Below are 21,756 nucleotides of genomic sequence, written 5' to 3'. Positions count from 1 at the left end.
TGAGGTGGATCAGTGATCCTGCAGAGTCCTGTCCTCCCTGTGATGGAGGGAGATGACGTCACTCTGCTCTGTAAAACAAAGACCACTCCCTCCAACCTCCCAGCTGCTTTCTATAAAGATGGCTCCCTCATCAGGAAGCAGCCTACAGGTCACATGACCATCCAGCATGTTTCCAGGTCTGATGAAGGCCTCTACAAGTGTGACATCAGCGGTCATGGAGAGTCTCCATCCAGCTGGATCACTGTCACAGGTGACACACTCAGCTGTCTGTGTTTCTGCAGGTTTCAACATTCACAATGTGACGACAACTTAATGACGGTGTTTGCTTTATTTTAGACAAACACACCACCACACCTCCACCTACATCCACATCTCCAACTACACCTACCTCTATATCACTCTCTCCTGTCATTCTCTCTGTGTTGTCCTCTTTTGGATCAGTCTGTGTTGTGGTTCTACTGGTGTTACTGGTTCTGCTGGTGAGACGATGTGTTCATAGGAAACCTGAAGGTGAGACTCAGACTTCATGATCTTACAAGATATGTTTTTTATGAATGAGTAAAAAATTTACTATTATTTTTTTGTTGGACTGGATTGTAGTGTTTAAGTAATTTATGTTCTTTAAAATTACAAATTACAGAAATAATTCTCCAACGGTCAAGTCTAAATTCATTTAAAATTAATTTTTAATTCATTCAAAGAACAATAATAACGACAGCTACAAAAACAAACAAAAAATAAGCAGCAAATGATAATTTCACAGACTACATCACACATAGTGACATCAAGTCATCACATCATCAATCAAACAACACAGAGGTAACATTGTCTTTTTATGTCAGTTGTAGTTGTAAAATAATTGTGTACACATGATCTGGGTAAAATGATAGATAGATAGATAGATAGATAGATAGATAGATAGATAGATAGATAGATAAATCAGTATCTTTCTTGTTCCTAGTACTGAGCTCTTCTTGACAGAGAATTTGGATTTTGTTCCTGGGAAATGCCTTGCTTCCTTCCTCCAGCCTCAGGGTGTTGGACTTGGGTGAAACCCTCCATTCATGGTCAGGAGCTTCCTTGTCTTGAGGTCAGTGGCTTGTATCTCCTCATTTGGCCACCTTATTATCCCAGCAGGGTACATGATCAAGGCAGGCGGTAGGTGTTGATAGCCCGGATCTTGTTCTTACCATTCAGCTGACTCCTCAGGACTTGCCTGACCCCTTGCAGGTACTTCGTGGTTACGACTTTCCTAGCAGCCTCTTCATTGTTCCCATTTGCCTGTGGGATTCACAGGTACTTGCAACTACCCTTGATTTCTGCAATATTGCCTTCTGGTAGTCCGATCCCCTCAATTCTGACCACCTTTCTTTTCTTCTTTACCATCCGACACTTCTCCAATCTGAATGATATTTCAGTGTTTTTGCTCCATATCCTCATGGTGCGGGTCAGTGAATCGATGTCTCGTTCACTCTTGGCACACAACTTGATGTCATCAGTGTAGATGAGGTGGCTAACAACTGCTCCATTGTGTAGATCCTGAGGCACGTTGGTTTACCGCTACACTAGCCGCGTGATGAAGAGGAAACTTATTCTTGCCAATTCTATTTTCAGCCTTCTTATTTTTTGGTTTCTTTCTACAGCTCATGGTCAGAATAAGAATGCAGTTTGGTGTATAAACCAACAGCAGTTGTTCTATTCTTTCCTTACAACAACATAACACTTAAGGCACCAATCTGTCTGACAGTCTTATGCTCTTTCCTTCCCTCGCTCACAAACTTTCACGTTTTTTTTTCCTACAAAAGGTAATCTATGTTGTCTCAAATAAACAGGAAGCGTTTCATTTGTTAATCCTGTGTTCATTTCAATTAGGAAACATTTTTACCAATTCAACCTCTGCGCTAAGCATCTGTTTAGGAAAAAAAAAATTATCAGCATTTTGTTTTGTTCAAATAATGCACATCTCTAGTTTTCTTTGGATTTCTTTTAGCCTTAACTCATGGTCTAGCTTCACCAACAGATCCACCTTGCAATAGGTGTTAGGTGTGTTGTAACCTTTGGGTTATACTTGAATAAGTTCCTAACAAGCTGAGATTCGACCCAGCTATGTGTGCTCTATGGTTTTGGTACACACACTAACTAGCAGGATGACGTTTTAGTTAACATGAAGTGTATAAAAAGACGCACTGAACGGACTAAATGTCTTTTAATATAATAATTTTTTTTTTTCATCTTCTCTAAACTCCTGCATGTAAAACCAAAGAAGCAACTTCCTGTTGTTTGCTCTATTTAATGTGACAATGCTTCTCACTGCCGTGTGTTCCAGTTCGGCTAAAATAGTGTTCATAGTGCAAGAACGTGTTTCCTTTGTAATATGTGGTGAAGTGCAAGTTTGCATTGCATTAAGATAGTAGCTTTGTAGTTCATTTTTTTTTCACACAAACACCCACCAGTTTTTGGTCAACTGTTGTTTCACAGCAGAGGTGTAAAGAAGTAGGAAAAAAAATCTGCAGTTCTATTGCAGTTGTTGTTGCTGAACTAATTTACATCTTTCATTCTGCAGCTATTGATCCAGCTGTGGTGTACTCAGCAGTGAGAACTGAAGATGTCACCTATGGACAGATAGCCATCAAAGCAAAGAAGACCAGAGGTACAGCTGCTCTTAATCGTTAAATCTAAACAGAGCAAAAGCCAGCTGGTATTATTGTTGTGTCCATTCAAATTTATCCAAAAATATCTAACATTATGTATTTTCAACTTTGACAGAATCAAGCTATCTCTGTCCAGTCTTTAGTCTGAACCAGTTGTTCTCAAACTTTTCACAATGAGTATCACCTCATAAAATATATGGCTCTTGAAGTACCACCCTTATGACAGGCATTAAAGTACAGCAGTATAGGCCTTTTTAACACCACATACAGTTTACACAATTTTATTTCTTATATGAATGTTATAACTGTCATAAACAGGATTTGACAAGTGATAATAATAACAAGTGTACTGCATTAAAACATTCACAGGAGATGGGATATCCAATCTTTAAGTGATGATGAAATTTGGTCCAAACTAATCTGCATTTATTAAGGTGTTTTTAACCCTTTAAAGCCGGTCGGAGCGGGCACGCTCTGTTTTGCGTAACTATTTTAAAATCCCAGTAGCACTGCAACCACGTAAGCTAGCGCAATAATTTTTTTTGCATATGAAACCGGAGGAGTTGTACTTACATCTTATGCCATCAGCTTGTCCTAAGTCACAGTTTCCTTCCACATATAGCTTTGCAAAAACTGCATAAAAAGCGCTTGCAGCAACAAATACATAATATTCCAGAAACACGCTTTACCGATCCTATCAGCTGTTCGTAACATTTCCTACGTTGGACTAGACGTCAGCGCGAACTATCGCATCTCCACCATGACCTGCCTGAAACCGGAAGTGATGCCATTTTGAGGAAATGTAGTTTTTTACCATCAGGGCCTTGCGAGCCTGTACTGGTGTTTAAAAAGTTGTGTTTGACTTTATGACTTTCTGTGTCGTTTCTGGGATGCTTAGGACTCATATTGCACTGCTGGAAATAGTTTATTTTGATGCATATGCTGTTTTTTTCCAATTTGCACTATAATATTTATTTTCGTTTTTCCTGCAGTATATAAAAATTGGTGTATTTCAAAAATAAAACTATGAAGACACTTAAAATAAATTTCCTGTGGTGGGAAACTATTTTGTGCAACTTTTTTTGTATTTACAGTTTTGAGGGTTAAGCCTCTTAAATTTCTCTAACTAGAAATATATGTTAAAAAAAACAAAAACGATTTTCAATTTTTTTGTAGTTTATTGCACTTTTTTGCGATTTATGTAGTTAATATGGACTTATTGCATACATATTATTACAATTTTGGCTATAACAGTTGTATTGATGTAAAGCAACTTGAAATGCTCCCAAAAATGGCACTACAGCATATAAAAATATAAATATAAGCTCTGGCGGACTTGGTTCTATGGTAGGTCTTAAATGGTTACCACATAATGAGTGAGAAAGGTGACTCAAGAAGAAACATCTATTGCAGCAAAACTATGGGAGGATTCAGGGTCACCTCATCCAGCCCTAACTTTTTTAAGCATAGACAGTTTTAAGCCTAATCTTAAAAGTAGAGATAGTGTCTGTCTCCCGAATCCAAACTGGAAGCTGATTCCACAGAAGAGACGTCTGAGAACTGAAGGCTCTCCATCCCATTCTACTTTTAAATACTCTAGGAACAGCAAGTAAGCCTGCAGTGCGAGAGTGAAGTGCTCTAACAGGGTGATATGGTACTACAAGGTCATTAAGATAAGATGGGGCCTGATTATTTAAGACCTTGTATGTGAGGAGCAGGATTTTGAATCCAATTCCAATTGTCTTCCAATGTGAAGAGGACTCTCCATTTATATTAACAAATTGGAGTCTATTAGATGATGACCTGTAACTAGAGATGGGCAGTAATCCCATTACATTTTTCAAGTAAGGAGTAAAGTAAGGGATTACTATTGCAAAAAAGGTAATTAGATTCCTGTTACCTTCCTGTAAGCATGCTGCTTTACTGCATTACTTAACGGTTTCTGCTGTGTTTTACTTGCATATACTTGAAAGTGTGAGTGTAAACACAAAAAACTATTTTATTTTATTTTATTTTATTTTATTTTATATGCTGGAATGTGCAGTGTTGGGTCTGTGTTTCCACAAGCCCCGCTAATTCTAGAGACTTATTTATCATGAAGAAAACAAGACAAGGGAGGCCTCGTCTGTGTCCACCACGAGAATGACCTCCAGATCTGACCTCCTCCTGCTACCTTTTATTGAGAGACAGTTCACACAAAACACGTCAGAACAAAGCCACGCCCCCTTGGTTCTAAGACAAAGCATTTTATGTATATGTGTGAACTTCTGTAAGAATGTGTGTGTGTGTGTGTGTGTGTGTGTGTGTGTGTGTGTGTTATGTGAGAATGTGTGTGTGTGTGTGTCAGACCTCCTGCTGACCAAAGGGTCGTAAACCCAGGAAGCTTACATCAAAAGAAACAGATCTTTCAGATAGGATGTATCTACAATAAAACCTCCCCCAGCACAGAGTGGTTGGAGAGGTGGTCAGGATCAAAGGAATGGCTTTGATCCTACTGCTTGAACTAAGACTGTACAAATTTAAGAAACACAATGGCAACATTCAACAATTAGACTTAACATGCAGAAAATAGGTTAACATTTTAAACAAATTTCTTCCAGTCAGAGAATGTTGCATAAAATTTAATTTTTGCTTGATGCATAAAGTTAAAAGATTAAAACTAATAAAACAAGTTTTAAAAAGAGACTTTTCCATTTGATTACATTTTATATTATGGATTATACAGAAAAAGTAGAATTGGGCTGAAAGATGTATTGCTTTATTACCTATTCAGGTTGAAAATCATGTTTTAAGAAGTTACTAAGTAACTAAGTAACAAATTACTTTTGAAAATATGTAATCAGTAAAGTAACAGGATTACTTTTTGGGGAAGTAATCAGTAATTAGTTACTGATTACTTTTTTCAAGTAACTTGACAAACACTGCCTGTAATACCTACAGCGTGCTCTAATCTCTCTAATAGAATATTATGGTCAACTGTATCAAACGCTGCACTAAGGTCTAGCAGGACAAGCACAGAGATGAGTCCACTGTCAGAGGCCATAAGAAGATCATTTGTAACAAGCACAGAGAAATAAGGCACTCCTCTGCAGACTCTTTCAAGAATTTTTGAGATGAAAGGAATGGTGGAGATTGGCCTCAATTGGCTTAAACAAGCACAAATAACCATGACACATGGAGTCCACCACCAAAGACTATGACTATATCCAATAAACACCATCAAATGCACCCACCCTACTGCAGAAGCACACTGCTGATGTACAGCTATTAAAGAGGCCCAAACTTACGATCAAATGGCATTGCTTAATTTGGGCTTCCCCAGCAACAACCTGCAATCCATAGAATAGAATCCAGAGAATCATTCTGATAAAGTAAGACTTCACAGGCAATTTCTGTGAGAAATATGGAAGTCTGGTGAGCAGAAACACAGATGTGTACAGCAATACATGAGCAAGTGTGGGATGCTCAGATAGCAGCTGCTATTTATCATCTGACCACATAATGGAACTGACCACCAAACAAGCAATTAGCTATGCAATACTGAACAAAGGATTTATTCGCCGACAAATCTGTGGGTTCCATGTTTGTGTTTTGTGAATTCAATGGTTTATTAAGATGCAGGTAAAGCCTTAGCAATATTTGAATCTGAAGCTGATGTTATTCCCAGTACAGTCAGGCTTTAGACTGTTTGTGATGCAGAGAGGTGGAGATTGGAGGTCTTGATTGAACTCCAAAGCTTGTAATCATTTATCCTGTTGTTTGATCTGTGTGTGTTTGTGTTCAGACTTTAAATTGAGCAAGAAGACGTCTACTCTTCACTGAAGTAGTCCACCAGTCCAACGACTGAGGTCCAGCTGCTGGTCTCTGATTGGTCCCCCAGCACGTCACACCAGAGGACATCCACATGTTGAAACTATTTTTATATACTTCATGTTTTCTTCTAACCAAATTAATTAACCAAATCAACGTATTCAAAAAAACAGATCTTTTTTTTTTCTGTGGAAATGTAATTGAAATTTAATCGGCCATTTACATATGTTACTATATTTTACAACTTTGCATTATCAAAAAAAAACTAAAACTTTTGTCATGTGGTTCTGTGGGTTTCACTGAGATGTCGGATGGAAACTTGTTTGCTTGTGGCTAACTGATGCACATCTCTCTTTACTGCAGGAAACAAAAACAGTGCAGGAAACAGCAAACACATCATTTAATACTGTGAACTGCACAGCAGAGCTTCAGTGCAGGATCTGTCTGTTTGAGACTGAAACACAGCAGTTTAGTTTAAGTGTGAAAAATTTCTAGTAGTTTCAAAATTACATTTTCCCTTTTTTCTCATTTTTAAATGATTAGAAGTTTTAAATCTGGGGTTTGTCTTCTTTGACAGCTGACTGTAGTTTTTATATCTTTCTGCCAACCATAATTTTAGTGTTATTCCTTCTGGCAAACATTCACAAACTTGAAAACTCGTGATTTGGCCAAACACATCATCGAGATCCTTCCCTGATATCTTTTCTGAGAACCGACTGGTCAATAGGTGATGACCAATCAGCCAATTCATATTTTTTTTCTACAGGGCTGATCTAACAAACAGGAAATATTGTAGATGTTATGATTAGTAAAAATGTTCATCAATTCATCTTCTTAACTAAAGGATCTCTTGTTTAGTTGAAATAATGCCATCTGTCAAGTTTTATATGGACAATAATTCTCCTTAACTAATAGCATAGACTGAATCACAGGTTTACCTTGCAATAACCAGATCCTAGGTGTTGTCAAATTTGTGTAATAACTCAGAAACAAGTTTCAAAGCAGTCCAGATTAGACCCATTTTGGTTTGGTGCTAATTTTTTTGAGCAAGAGGAATTTCTAGTTAATATTACATAGCTAAAAACGTAGACCGCAAATACAATTTCTTTTAATGCTTAATTTTGTCTTCTTTAGAGTCCTGAATGTAAAACCAAAGCAGCAACTTCCTGTTGTTCACTACAGTGTGTTCTGTGTTGGCTAATAATACTGTTCATGCTATGAGAACATGTTTAGTATGTGCTTTGTGGTAAAGAGCATCAGTTTGCATTAACGGAAAATAAAAGCTCTCCACCTTTTTTGCACAAACACCCACGGGTTCTTTCTGGTCAACTGTTTGTTCACAACAGAGGTGGTAAGCAGTGGAAAAAATTTAACCCTAAGGTGTACAGTACTATTACAGTTGCTACTGTTAATGTAAGTTGCATGTTTGATTTTGCAGACATTGATCCAGCTGCAGTGTACTCTGTTGCTGCTCAACCTAGCAGTTTACAGTCTTCACTTCCTCACTTCCTTCCTAACCCCCTCAAGTTCACGGTGTAAAATAAAATAAGGTAAACTTACTATGCCTTCAGCCCCCCCCCACCCTAGTATATTTTATGAAAGCAGAAATTTTAATGCTGTAAATAATTTGTTTTGTGTTTATCGACTGATATTCTCATGACTGTGATCTGGTGTCTTTGCAGTATTGATAAACTTTTGTTCTTACATAGTTGTCACGTGGTTCTGTGGGTTTCACTGAGGTGTTGGATGGAAAATTTGACTTGTTTGGTTGTGGCTAACTGATACACATCTCTCATCAGTGCAAGAAACAAGCACTAAACTTGAACTGCAGACTAAAGACAACAGTAACATCATTCACTAACCATATGTGAGAGAAAAGCTTCAGTTTGTCTGTTTGAGACTGAAAGCACACTCTCCAAGCCCAACGAGTAGCACGTGACAAGGGGATTTTTTTTTAATTGTTGAATTTCTCCAGTAGTTTAAAATGTAATTTTTCCTTTTTTTTATTTTATTATTTTCTAATAGTTTCAAACTCAGTATTTCAGGTTTTTCTGATGGTCAGAATAAAGAAAGCTATTTCAGCACTTTAGCTGGGACACCAGAAAATAATCACAGATATTTTACAACTTTGTTTTGCTTTTTCTTTTTTTTAACTTTGAGACATAGAGAAAAGAAAACTTGGTGCTGTCAGTAGATTATTATTATTATTATTATTATTATTATTATTATATTTTGTTAGCTGACCTCACTTTTTAATGTACTTGTACAAAGGATCACATTCTGCAAAAGATTCATATCATCTAAGCCAGAACTTTACCTTGTGAGGTTTTTATTAAAAGTTTTTAGTTTTTTGAACCACAACCTCATGAACATGTGATCACATCTCATGAACCAGCACTGAGCCCTCCTGATAAACCATTCAGTGATGCATGAAATAGCCATGACTCACATTTCAAGTCTCCCATCTAGTGGTTATACTGAGTGGTTTGCTGGCCTCCACCTTTGGGGGTTGTGGTCTAGCTTGGCTCAAGCAACTTATGTGGTAGGGGCTCTGCCAGGCTTCGGACGGTTCTTTGGGATCTGTGGTTTGTCACACACACCGAAATTGTATATTTGCTTGTGTACCCACCCCTATTTTGTCTTTCTTGTGCTGTGTATCATTTGGGTTTGCTTCATTAGAGAAGCTGCAGTTGGAAACAGAATGTTTGTTTACTTTGCCCTCAAAGTTAAACCCCTACCACCTGTTTTTCCTTCTATTTCTCTGCTTTCTTATCTTTCACCAATCCCCTGGAGCAGACAGGAGGTAACCCTGTTTGCTCCGTCATAACATCCAGTCAATAAATAAAGCATTGTGGTATGACACATAGTTGAAAATCTCATGAAGTGATTAAAAGAACCAAACACTTAGAAGCTCACTGATGAAGCCTGAAACAGAATTTTGACTTATCTGGGTAACTTCAGAGTAAACCTTTGGTTTATGGCATTACAAATGTGGTTGACTTTTTACTGAGGCATATCTTCTTGCTAATGTAGGAGTACACATAGCGATATACCCAGTAGGTCACTGAGTTTTCCTGGAAGACAAGGGCGTAGCTTTGGTTTTGGCATTGGTGGGGACGGATGATTCAACCATCAAACCCTGCCCCGTTTCTTTTTTTTTTTCCTTTTTGTCTTTGCTTCTTGATAAATAATAGTGAAATATACTTGCCTACATATGCTATTCTACATGCTTTTAAACCATTTAAAATTACAATTCATAGTTTTATATGTGAATTATATAATGTTAAATTACTATTAAACAAATGACTGACTAAGTATTTTAGACTTTAGTTTACTTCAGCCATATTCCATATAAATCAGGTATCATACAAACATAAAAACAGCTTCAAATACAGTCATGACAATAAAAGAATATGACTTTAAGGACTTAACAACATTACTTCAGTTACAGTACACCAACATCTCTGATACATTAGCACTAAGGGAACACTGAATGACCTGGTGGTTTTTGTCCATAAAACTACTCATCTGAGATTACCACAAAGTAAAAGATCTCTCAGCAAAATTATGCAACATTTTAGGCACTATTGCCCTGATCAAATCAATGAGCTGGGATTTTATATTCTAAACATGAACTACTGTTACAGCAACAGACATGGTCTACTGGTGTCCCACACAACAACTCAATGTCCACTATGTGGAGCAGGGTTTTAATAGTTTTGCAATTTTCATTAGTTTTTATTTTTATTTAGTTTTGACTTCAGATTTTAAATTTTATATCAGTTTTAATTAGTTTTTACCAATTGTTTGCTAGTTTAGTTTAGTTTTTATTTTTTTGAAAATCCTTAGTTTCAGTTTAGTTTTGATTAGTTTCAGTTAAAGTTTTAGTTGTGTTTGCAATAATTAGGTGTAACAAAATCCCAGTTTCATCATATCAGTCATGCTCTTCTGCTTATCCTTGGGTATGTTGCTATTCCAGCTACCATACACTGCACCCTGGACAGGTCGCCTGTCTGTCGCAGGGCTAACACGCAGAGACAGACAACTCACATTCCCACCTATGGGTTCTTTAAATAAATAAATAAATTAGGGCAGATGAACAACCATTGATACCAGGCAACTATAAAATGTATATCTTGGCCCCAATGAGACTATTAACTCTTGCAGCACCAGGTGTTCGTAATTTTGGTTCAAGTGAATTGATAAACTTTTTGTAGGCAATTGACTCACACAGTTATGTAGATGTCCCAGTCCTGTTGTCTCGGGATGCATCACGCTGCCTTGCCTGGGGTTAGCGTCTGTTTTCTGGGGATGAGGGTTGAGTGTGCTCCCCCTTACCTTCTCAAGGTAAGCTAGGTTAGCCTTCTTGTGTGAGCTTTTCAAGTGCACTTTAAGGTTTGTGGGATTTTTTTCCCTTTAGAAATGTCCCTCATAATTTGTCTCTTTCCACTACAAGACACTTGCTTTTATCCAAAACACAGTCATATTCAAAGTAATCCCAAATTGGACTCTGGCGCTTTCTCCTGACTTTTCCTGACATGATTCTGCGCGTGGACGGAGCAGCAACACAGACGCCTCGCCTAACGTACTGCCACCTGCTGGCATAATGAGACACAGCAAGAAAAAAAACCTGGAAACTAAACTTCATTTTTACCCTTGACTATTGTATGACACGCACACATCAACGAAAACTAAACACATTTTTGCTATAAATTCAGTTAATTTTAGTTAGTTTTGTGAACACTCATTACAGTTTTAGTTAGTTTTCCTTTTTTCGCAAAGTCTCATGTTTATTTTTATTTCCGTTAACGAAAATGTTTTTTCACTTCTAGTTTTCGTTATTTCGTTAGTTTTCGTTAACGATAATAACCTTGATGTGAAGCAGCCAAACACATGCCTTCTCGTCTCGTTAATCCATAGCACCAAATCATCAGTCAGTCACCTGTGACCTCGCCTCTTCACCTCTGACCTACAACATGGCAGAGCTGCTTCTGTCACCTGATAAACAACAGTGAGACATTCCAAATACATGCAGTCACACATGTGCTTCAAATACAGTCATGAACCAACAAGTCATCATCAAATTCCACCTGTGATCTTGTGTCACCATTACTCTGAGCTTTGTGTTGGTTCTTCTGTCACCTGACAAATAGGACATACATGACAATAAGAATAAAATGTGTAGCTGCTTCAGTGTTTCTGTCAATTTGTGCAGATCTTGACTCATCAGTAATGTTTGTAGGGTGAGTGCATTTATAAAATAATTTGTGCAAACTGCACTACAAGGTGGAATATTTGCAAAATCATGACTACCTCATGATATTTTGTCTCAAAAATTAACCCTATGAATATGTCAGTACCATTAGGATGAAATTATTGTGTCACCAACATTTTAACGTTAGACATATAATTTTAACAGCCTCTGTAAACTAATATCCTGGCTCGCTCGAGGCTGCCGTTTTCTCTGACAGTTTCAATCAAAATTAGAAATGCTGCTCTGAGACTGAGAGAACTAATAGTGCTGCCTGTTGTGCAGTTAGTTTCCAAAACACGTTCTTCATGGGTACATACAGTTTTAGACTGATGTGGGCCGAAGCCTAGCATAGCCTGTAACGTTATTATGACGGACACATTTTATGAGTGAACTTGACTTTAAGTGACTTACAGATAGTGATGTGACGTTCTGTATCGAGGCTTCAAACCTTGTGTCGAGTAATGGAGGTGGCGTTTCTGCAATGCGCATATCGAGGCTTGCTTCATTTATGGGAGGAGCTGAAAATGATGACGTCCGAAGCCTCGCTGCCCGGCTGTACCACGTGACTGGTTCAGGAAGGGGTTCGAACTTTGCCGCGAGCTATGACAGCGATATAAACCCCTGAGACTTTATTCAAAATGTAGGTGTTTGATGGAGAGTTGCGGTTAGTGAGAGTTTGGAGACAGTTTGGAGGTTTATGAGAGTGAGGAGAGAAAGTCAGAAGAGAATGGAGGCAGCTAAGAAGAGGAGGATGTCCTCCCCTGTGTGGGAGCATTTTGATCTTATTCCTCCCAACAAGGTATGTAAATTTCTACAGAAGATGTATTTTCATAATACAAGGTGAAGTGTTTGCTATGTGCCAGGGAGCTGGGATATAACAACAACACCTCATCCATGCTTAGGCAGCACTACAGAGCTTTGCTTAGCTTTAATTGTGGAGCAAGACCAGGTGAGCCATCAAATGTCATGATAATATCGCATGCCGTAATGTTACTAAATGATATAACAATATAATACAACTGTAATAAGTTACGTGTGTGATATTTATATTTGTGCTTTGTCTTTATTGTCTTTCCTCAGGAGAACAATCTCAAATAGATGAAGACCTGGTTAGCATGGTGATTGAGGACTCCCAGCCATTTAGCATTGTGGAGGACAAAGGATTTAAAAGACCCCACTAAAAAGGTCATAAAAGCAGTGAAAATTTAGTTTTTACTGAATAAAATTTGAACAGGCAGGACTGAGGCTCAAAGCCTCAGTGTGTAGCTACCCTACACACTGCTTCACAGCCACGTTGTACTTTTAAACAAAATGTGTTTTCTTTCCTTTAGGCCCTGAAAAGTCATGGTGGAGGCTGGGTACCAGATGAAGGAGAAAGCTAAGGCCAGCGTTGAGAAGGCAGCAGCTGTGAGTCTGACATCAGATATGTGGACCTCCATCAACACAGAGGCCTATCTTGCAGTCACCTGCCATTTTGTTGATGAGTCCAGCACATTAAACACTGTTGTTTTAGGAGTGCAATATTTTCCTAATGCACACACTGCAGAAAATATTGCACAAGTGAAAGGCTCACTCATGACAGAATGGGCAATTACTGACAAAGTCACATGCCTAGTAACAGATGGGGCTGCCAATATGGGGGCTTGTGCAAGGGAGCTACGACTCAAACATGCCATATGCATAGCTCACACCCTGAACTTAGTGGTGAAGAAGGCCCTTGACCAGACCCCTGAGCTCTCTGACATCCGAGCCAAGTCCAGGAAGATCGTGGGATATTTCAAGAGCAGTACTACTGCAAAGGTAAGTTCTTAAGTGGCTTAATTACAGTTTCTTTACTGCTACTTAAGTGTATAGTTCTGCTCCTTTGACAATCTAATGTATGCTTAATTGTATTTTGTAAGGAAAGGCTTTCAGTGGTGCAGGAACAACTAAGGAAGCCTCAACTCAGGTGGGATGTCTGTTGTGAGACATCCCACCTGTTTCATCTGAGGAATTTGGTATAATTTCAGAGTGTCTGGTTGTCCTAGCACCATTTAACGATGCAACCACTGAGCTCTCTCAGGAAAAAAGGGTGTCTGGGTCAAAGGTCATACCTTTGCTCACTATGCTGGATCATTGCCTCAATAAACAAATGGAAAAATCACCATCCATTAGGTCTTCTCTGACTCAGAAGCTGAGGATGCTATTGAGAGAGAAGCTGGATAAAATACAAACCATGAGCATTATGTTCCTTGCGACACTGCTGGGCCCAAGGTTCAGAAAACTCGGGTTTCTCAGCCCTGCAAGAGGAAGCAGAAAAAAGACTGAAAGCAGAATGTGCTTCGTGATGAGGGCCTCCACCACCTCCTCTTCCTCCGCACCACCACCACAGCTATCAACGTCACACTGTTGAGGCTGTTTCCCACGGTACTATTGTTATTGCATTTGAGTTGCACTTATATAAACTGATTGTTGGGTTTTCCTCTGTATCTATTATTGTACGATCTACTGTACAATATAAAGCGCCTTGAGGCGACTGTTGTTGTGATTTGGCGCTATAGAAATAACATTGAATTGAAAATTGAATTGTTAGTATCACATAAAACTTTCCTTATTGTTTAGGTAACAACCTGTGGCGTCGCCTGGATGAGAGTGTCAGGCAGACAGACACAAAATGTGACAGCAGACGCAAATATTGAGGTCCAACGGTACATTTTGGAGCCAAATATTGGAAGGCTGGAGGACCCCCTTAAATACTGGGAGAGACAAAAATATGTCTATCCTCACTTATATAAGTTAGCACTGACGTACCTGTGTACCCAGTAGCGGTTTTTGATACGGGCGACACGGGCGGTTGCCCGGGGCCGCATCGTGGTGGGGGGCGGCATCACGGGCATCGGCAAAAAAAAAAAAAAATGATCGTACTCATGCTGCCCCGACATCAGCCAGCGCATATTGGGAATAGCATAGGCACCGATCGGCTTTCTATCGCCCATTTGCTGGGCGTAAGGGCGCCCTCCATTTGCGAGGTGCGCCTGCTGCTTGTGGCACAGGGAGGAGAGGGCGGGGCGGCGGGGGATTCTCTGGCTGGCTGTAACTCGCAAAATAAAAGAAAATAACAACAAAACAACAAACACGAAAACACCAGACATTATAATACAGACTTATAATTTGCACCGATGTTTTTTCGAAATTCTGTACGCAAAAAGTGAGCGCGAGAGCCCTCGGTGCACCTGCTTGCTGCTGAAGTCAAAGTAAACTTTATTGTCATCTCCGCTACATACAGTCCAGTATATAGAGAGACGAGACGACGAGGCTCCAGTTACAGCAGTGCAAGTAAACAAACAATAAATACAAGAAGAGTAAGAAAATAAATATACACTTTAGGACTCGGGGTAAAGGATCAATAACAATTTAAAATTTACAGTTTGATGATTTAAAGTCTCACACACCGCCCGTCGAAAGGGGAGGGGGGCTCTGCTGCTTCCAAATAGAGCACATTTCATTCATAATGATGTAAATCCAAGCCCATTATGTATTCATGATTTGAATCCTGGGTTGTGTGAAATCCCAGAAATACACCCTAGACAAAGTGAATCTGTGAACTAAGGTGTAGGTCTGTTAGGTCATGTTGTGGTGATCCTCGAGTTGGGGGATTTGTGTTCATACTGGAGTGCAAAATTAAAACCAATGGAAGATGGACAAGAAAAGTTCAAAGTCATCAGGTGCTCAGTTTAGAAAAAGAAGAGGAAGAGAAACAAGCAAAAGATGCAGGTAAGCAGATGTGTCATTGGATAATGGCAGGTCATCCTGAAACATCCAGAATCAGAATCAGAATACTTTATTAATCCCTAAGGAAATTATGTTGGTTACAGTTGCACCAAGAAGAAATGGTAAAAATAGTAACAGTAACAGACTAAACTCCAAACACAGAAACCAGAAGGCAGAAGTCTAACAAAGAAACCAAAAGACAATAAATGATAAAAAATGGCAAAATCATAGTTCAGCAATAATGAAAACTCAAAATTCTGGGTCAACGACCCAGGTCTCCTAACAACCTGAGACTGTCACAGTTTTGAACACTTGGACAAAATACTTTCAGATGTGTATGAGTTTATAATATGTTTTACTTGTCTTTCATTCTGCAAACACAGAAAAACAAGCACGTCAGTTCTTAGGGGCTCTGCTCTGCAAGTTTGTTCCTGTAAAATGTGTCACAATAAAAGTCGTGTTGAGAAAAAGACGATTGCTGCCCATAAAAATATAATAGTCACCAGTGTTGGTTTAACTTGAAATTTGATTTTTTGGCTGCTTCAAACAGACAAAAAAAACCCCCAAAACAACAACAACAACTAAATACAGAAATACATAAAGTGACATAAAATGGGATGAATGTATGGGAGTATTGTTAATCTTCTTGTATCCATGTTAGTGTTTAAAGTCCAACATCTCCCTCTAGTGGCCATATATAAACCATGTGTGAGGATGGTGTTAATGTAAAATGTGAATCATAGTGTTCCAGTCAGTCATCAGTGTGTTTCTGCACAGCTGTAATTAAAATGTGTTCAGAGGGCCTCAGTGTCTGAATGGTTCCAGTTCAGCTCCATAACAGCAGCGTCCCTGGTTTGATTCCTGTGTTTCAGCTCATATCTGCCTCTCTCACTGAGGGGGACGTCCACTACATGGACATGGATTTGTTCATCAACCAAACTACAGATCACTGAGAGCAGAGGACATTAGATCCTCTTTAAAGTTTGTGAATAAACGCTACAATTTCAATGAGTACCACGTGATTTATTGATCCTCACATAAAACATTTAAATTACCGGTACATTGCAGTGTGACTGTCTGTATATTTCAGAATAGTTTCATTAATTTAATTAATTAATTAGTTTCATTAATGAAATTGAGATTCATACACTGCTATTTCTGGTAGTGGTAGTTGTACCACTGTCTTAGTACTAATAAAGGAAGAGGACATCTTCAGAGGAAACGAGCCAAAGAATTTTCAGTATGGGTAAATGTGGCTACACTGTTTATCTGTACATGACAATAAAACTTGAAACTTGAACCACTTGTATCTTTACAAAGAGAAAAATAATAGTCCCCCACCTCTGTGCTTGGACCAATAGAAAAGCTGGTGCTCAGAGGAAGAGGGCGGGCTTTACTTGGTGTCAGTGAGAGAAATGAAAAAAAGCTCAAATGAGTGAGAAGGACGATGAAGGAAACATCTGTGCTGTGTCTGCTCTGTAAGTAGAATCTCTGTGTTTGTTTGAATTCTTGTACTTTGACTGTCTGCTCTCCTGATAACTGATGATGGAGGAGAAGACATGAAAAACAAATCAGGCTGAATTCAAGTTCAAAACACCATGAGGACCAACTGCAGGTCTGAACTGACTCTTTATCTTTGCTCAGGAGTCGAGGAAACACAGCAGGCAGTGAAAAGATCAAATCATTCACTCATTATATCAACACAGCTGCACAGTGGACACATGACTTTGTGGGACTTACTTTTTCAGTCGTTTGTTGTCCAAATGTTATTTAAACATGTTGCTGGCTTTAATTGAAAATGAGTTGATATATCAGAGAGATGAGTTTGTGTGTTTGTCAGCTGTTTGTGTGGAGTTCTTCTTTATGTTCACCTCAAATCAACCTGAGTGTCATTTCTCTTTAGTTCTGATCTCACTGCTGAGCTGCACAACAAACCAAGGTCAGTAACCTTCTTCTGTCACAGTTTCAACCTGATTCATGTTTCACAATGAATATCTCATATAAACTGATGAAATAAATGATGAAGCACAAACACACTTTTCATAATTGTCAGTGTGCCCCAGAGTGGCTATGGCTACACTGTAGCTTGCCATCACCAGTGTGTGAATGTGTGTGTGTGTGTGTGTGTGTGTGTGAATGGGTGGATGATTGTGTATAGTGAAAAGCGCTTTGGGGTCCTTAGGACCAATTAAAGCGCTATAAAAACATAACCATTTACCATAATTGTGTCAAGTCTAACAGATCATCAGTTTTTCATTTTAACCCTCACAGCTCGTCTGACTGTGAGTCCCAGCAGCTCTCAGTTCTTTCAAGAAAATTTTGTGTCTCTGAGCTGTGAGGAGGACGACAGCTCTGCTGGATGGACTCTGAGGAGAAACACAAGCAAACAACAGAGGACTCAGTGTGGAGGAGATGGGTGGGGGAGAATAGCCGGTTCTTCCTGTAACATCAGTATAACAGCACCTCATGACAGTGGAGTTTACTGGTGTGAGTCCAGAGAGGTCCCATCAGTAACATGGTTAACCTGTCACTGGTAAGCTGAGTGTGTGGAGTTAGTGTTGATGAAGCTGTGTGTAAATGGATGAAATGCTGTAGTTTGTCTCTGTGTTGAGGTGGATCAGTGATCCTGCAGAGTCCTGTCCTCCCTGTGATGGAGGGAGATGACGTCACTCTGCTCTGTAAAACAAAGACCACTCCCTCCAACCTCCCAGCTGCTTTCTATAAAGATGGCTCCCTCATCAGGAAGCAGCCTACAGGTCACATGACCATCCAGCATGTTTCCAGGTCTGATGAAGGCCTCTACAAGTGTGACATCAGCGGTCAAGGAGAGTCTCCATCCAGTTGGATCACTGTCACAGGTGACACACTCACCTGTCTGTGTTTCTGCAGGTTTCAACATTCACAATGTGACGACAACTTAATGACTGTGTTTGCTTTATTTTAGACAAACACACCACCACACCTCCACCGACATCCACACCTCCACCGACATCCACACCTCTGTTTCTATCTCCATCACCCTCTGTTTTGCTGTCTATTGGATCAGTCTGTGTTGTGGTTCTACTGGTGTTACTGGTTCTGCTGGTGAGACAATGTGTTCACCAAAACACCTCACCTGAAGGTGAGACTCACTTTTTTGCTTTCTTGCTAAATAATCTACACATTTAACAGGAATACTTTTTGATTTTTACATTCTTTGGCAAACCTTTTTTCTTTTTGCTACTGACGTTATAGCTGCAGGTTTTATGTCCAATTGAATCTCAATTTATGTCACTCTCCTCAATTCATTTATGCACGAGCTTCAACATAAATGTCCGGCAGCCTTAGATACACAAGTTTCTCCATAACTAGACTTGTTTCTACGACCACTTTGACTCATTTGTAGTATACTTGTCACGGTACTGGGTCACAGATCCAGTGCTTTGCGTTTATTGGCAAACTGATAGTTCTTCTTATTATTATTATGATTCATGGTTTTCTGCTTATGTTAAGTCTTTAGTCCTTGGATTGTGGTTTCTGTTTTGTACCATCTCTGTGCTTCAGGTTTCTATGTTTCCACCTCTTAGTGTCTAGTCTGCATCTTGGTGCTTTGTCTCAGTTTACTGTTTTACTTTGGTAATCCTTGTCCCATGTTTATTGTTTCAGTTCTGCTTCCCTGTGCCTTGTCATGCATGCATTATCCCAGCTGTGTTTTCTTCCTGTCTCCCATTCCCTGATTACGTCAGTATGTATTTAAGCCCTGTGTTTTTGCCTGCCCGTTGTCGCGTCCTCCGCATTAGTTGCGTGTTCCTTAGCCGTCATGTTTTGTCAGGTTATGTCATGCCACGTCATGAACTCCTAGTTTAGATCATCCTTCCTAGTTTGAATTTTGGTTTTGTTCCTAGTGCTCATGTATTGTGTTTCTAAGTTCGTTTTCTGCCAGTGAATAAAAAGTGCTGCCTTTAAGTTCTATACTCCCTCTCAGAATCTTGCATTTGGGTCCAACCACTGCATGCCACACAGCTCACCGTGACACTACTAGCATTAGACGTCATTCAAACTAAGTAGTATGAAGACATTATTGAGCATGTGAGGGAAGGTCAGACATTAAACGTATTGTAAAAAATGTACTTAATAATTGCCATAATTTTACCTCTAAATCACAAAATTGTATTATTATACTTTAACTTTTAGCAGTGAGCTTTTTTTATTTGACTTGTTTTCTTTGTCTAAAATGTAACACAATGAGCATGATTGACTGTCTTTAAAGTCTGATATTGTGCCTTCTGAGCATTGTCCTTTGCATGCTGAACTAAGTGTGACCTGTGGTTAACAGCTCTGCAGTCGTCCAGCTTCCTGTTTCTGTTAACAATAACAAAGTTATTGTTAAAATTAGCATTAACTTAATTCACTCCAGTCTTATTTACCGTTTTCCTTTTTAACTAATTTACTTTTTCATATTTACATGGCACCAACATTTAAAGGTTTACTTTTCAGGTGTCATAGATACTACTTGCAATGTTTCCTCTTTGTGTAATTTTCTTTATTATTAGTCCTTTATTTATCCAGGTAAAAATGTCATTGAGATTAAAAATCTCATTTCCAAGAGAAACCTGGCATCATGGCAACTTACTTAGCACTTAGTTCTTCCTACACCGGGCGGCGCATCGGGCAGCTAGTGATCTCCATCGATGTCGGTCAGCAGCGACTGCTTCAGCTTCGTCCCAGGCAATGTCGACAGTTCTCAGATCGTCCATGAATGTTCGACGCCATGTGGTCTTTGGTCGGCCTTGCTTTCGCTTGCCAGTGCGTGGACGCCATGTCATGGCAATCTTAGCTGGGCGATGAGGGGGTAGGCATAAATTTGGCCTGCAAAGCGGAAGCGCCTTTCTGCAACAACATCGGCTAATGGGCGGGTGCCTGCTCTTCGTAGGACCTCCTCATTTGTTATTCGGTCCCAGTAGGAAATTCTCAGGATTCGCCGCAGGCCACGTTGTTGAAGCACGTTCAGGTGTTGAATAATTGCACTTGTTGAGCGCCAGGTTTCACTAGCGTAAAGTGCAGTAGGGAAGACGATAGAGTTCAGTAGTCTGATCTTGACCCTAACATTCAGGGAGGTCGAGTTCCAAATAGGTTGGAGACGTCGCAGGACACCAACTGCCTTCCCTACTCTGGCGTCGACATCCCGATCAGAGACCCCGTCATTCAAGATGATGCTGCCAAGATATGTAAAATTCTCCACCTCTTCAGCATGATGTTGGTTGATCATGACAGGAATGCGGGCACGTGCATAGCCAACTCGGAGTACCTTGGTTTTTTTGGCGCTAATTCTTAATCCAACTTTCGTCGCCTCCCTCTGCAGGGCCGCGGTCGACTTTTGGAGGTCTTCCTGAGTCGAGCCCAGCAGGGCGATGTCATCTGCGAAGTCCAAGTCAGTGAGATTACGCGCTTCGTGCCAGGGCACACCGATGCCAGCTTGGTCAACTGATCGTCACATGATGAAGTCAATTACCAACAGGAAGAGGAAAGGGGATAGCACGCATCCTTGTTGGATGCCAGTATTGATCTTGAAGAAATCTGTGCAGCCGTCATCCGTCCGGACGCAGCAACAGGAGTTGGAGTAGAGACAACGAAAGGCATCTACAAACTGCTGAGGGACTCCATAGTGGCGTAGCATAGCCCATAGAGTCGGCCGGTGGACGCTGTCAAAAGCCTTCTCGAAATCAATGAAATAATAGAAATCTTCCTTTGGTATTCCAATGTTTGTTCAATGATCATGCGGAGGGTAAAGATTTGCTCGACGCATGACCGGCCACTCCGAAACCCAGCCTGCTCTTCTCGCAATCGTTCGTTCACTGCGTGTCGTAGCCGATTCAAAAGAGCGAGGCAAAACACTTTCCCGGGTACCAACAGCAACGTCATGCCCCGCCAGTTGTTACAGTCACCCAAATCACCTTTTTTTGGAAGTTTGATGATGGTGCCTTGATGATGACAAGGCACCATCATGGCAACAAAAGTCAAAAATACATGTACCACATAAGCACATAACATTTAAAACAAATACAATATTCCGTACAAACGTGAAAAATATACAGATCAATTAAGAGTGACATTAAAAACAATCACAGTGACTAAGAGTTATTCTCTTGTTCTTTTAAGTTGGAATTGGACTCCCCAAAGGTAACCATTTCCAATAATTTCAGTTCCATCTGCAGATTATTCTAGGAAACAGGGGCAGCGTATTTAAAAGCCTTTTTCTAATTCTGTTCTGATTTTTGGGACAATCAATTGTATGATATTGTGAGAACAAAA

The 21,756-nt window shown here is 39.7% G+C and overlaps 1 protein-coding gene and 1 pseudogene across 2 annotated transcripts in view; both read left to right on the top strand.

Moving 5' to 3' along the window:
* LOC146389872 (low affinity immunoglobulin gamma Fc region receptor III-like) overlaps positions 1 to 21,756 on the top strand; it is a 136,235-nt gene that overhangs the window by 107,631 nt on the left and 6,848 nt on the right. The gene's annotated exons all lie outside the window — the stretch shown is intronic.
* On the top strand, positions 12,443 to 20,932 carry LOC146389873 (uncharacterized; annotated as a pseudogene).

The sequence above is a fragment of the Perissodus microlepis genome, chromosome 3 (genome assembly GCF_051167445.1).
Source record: "Perissodus microlepis isolate ML-2025 ecotype Zambia chromosome 3, ASM5116744v1, whole genome shotgun sequence".
Classification (NCBI taxonomy): Eukaryota; Metazoa; Chordata; class Actinopteri; order Cichliformes; family Cichlidae; genus Perissodus; species Perissodus microlepis.
The sequence above is the reverse complement of the archived record's forward strand: the minus strand, read 5'-3'. Positions and strand labels throughout refer to the sequence as shown.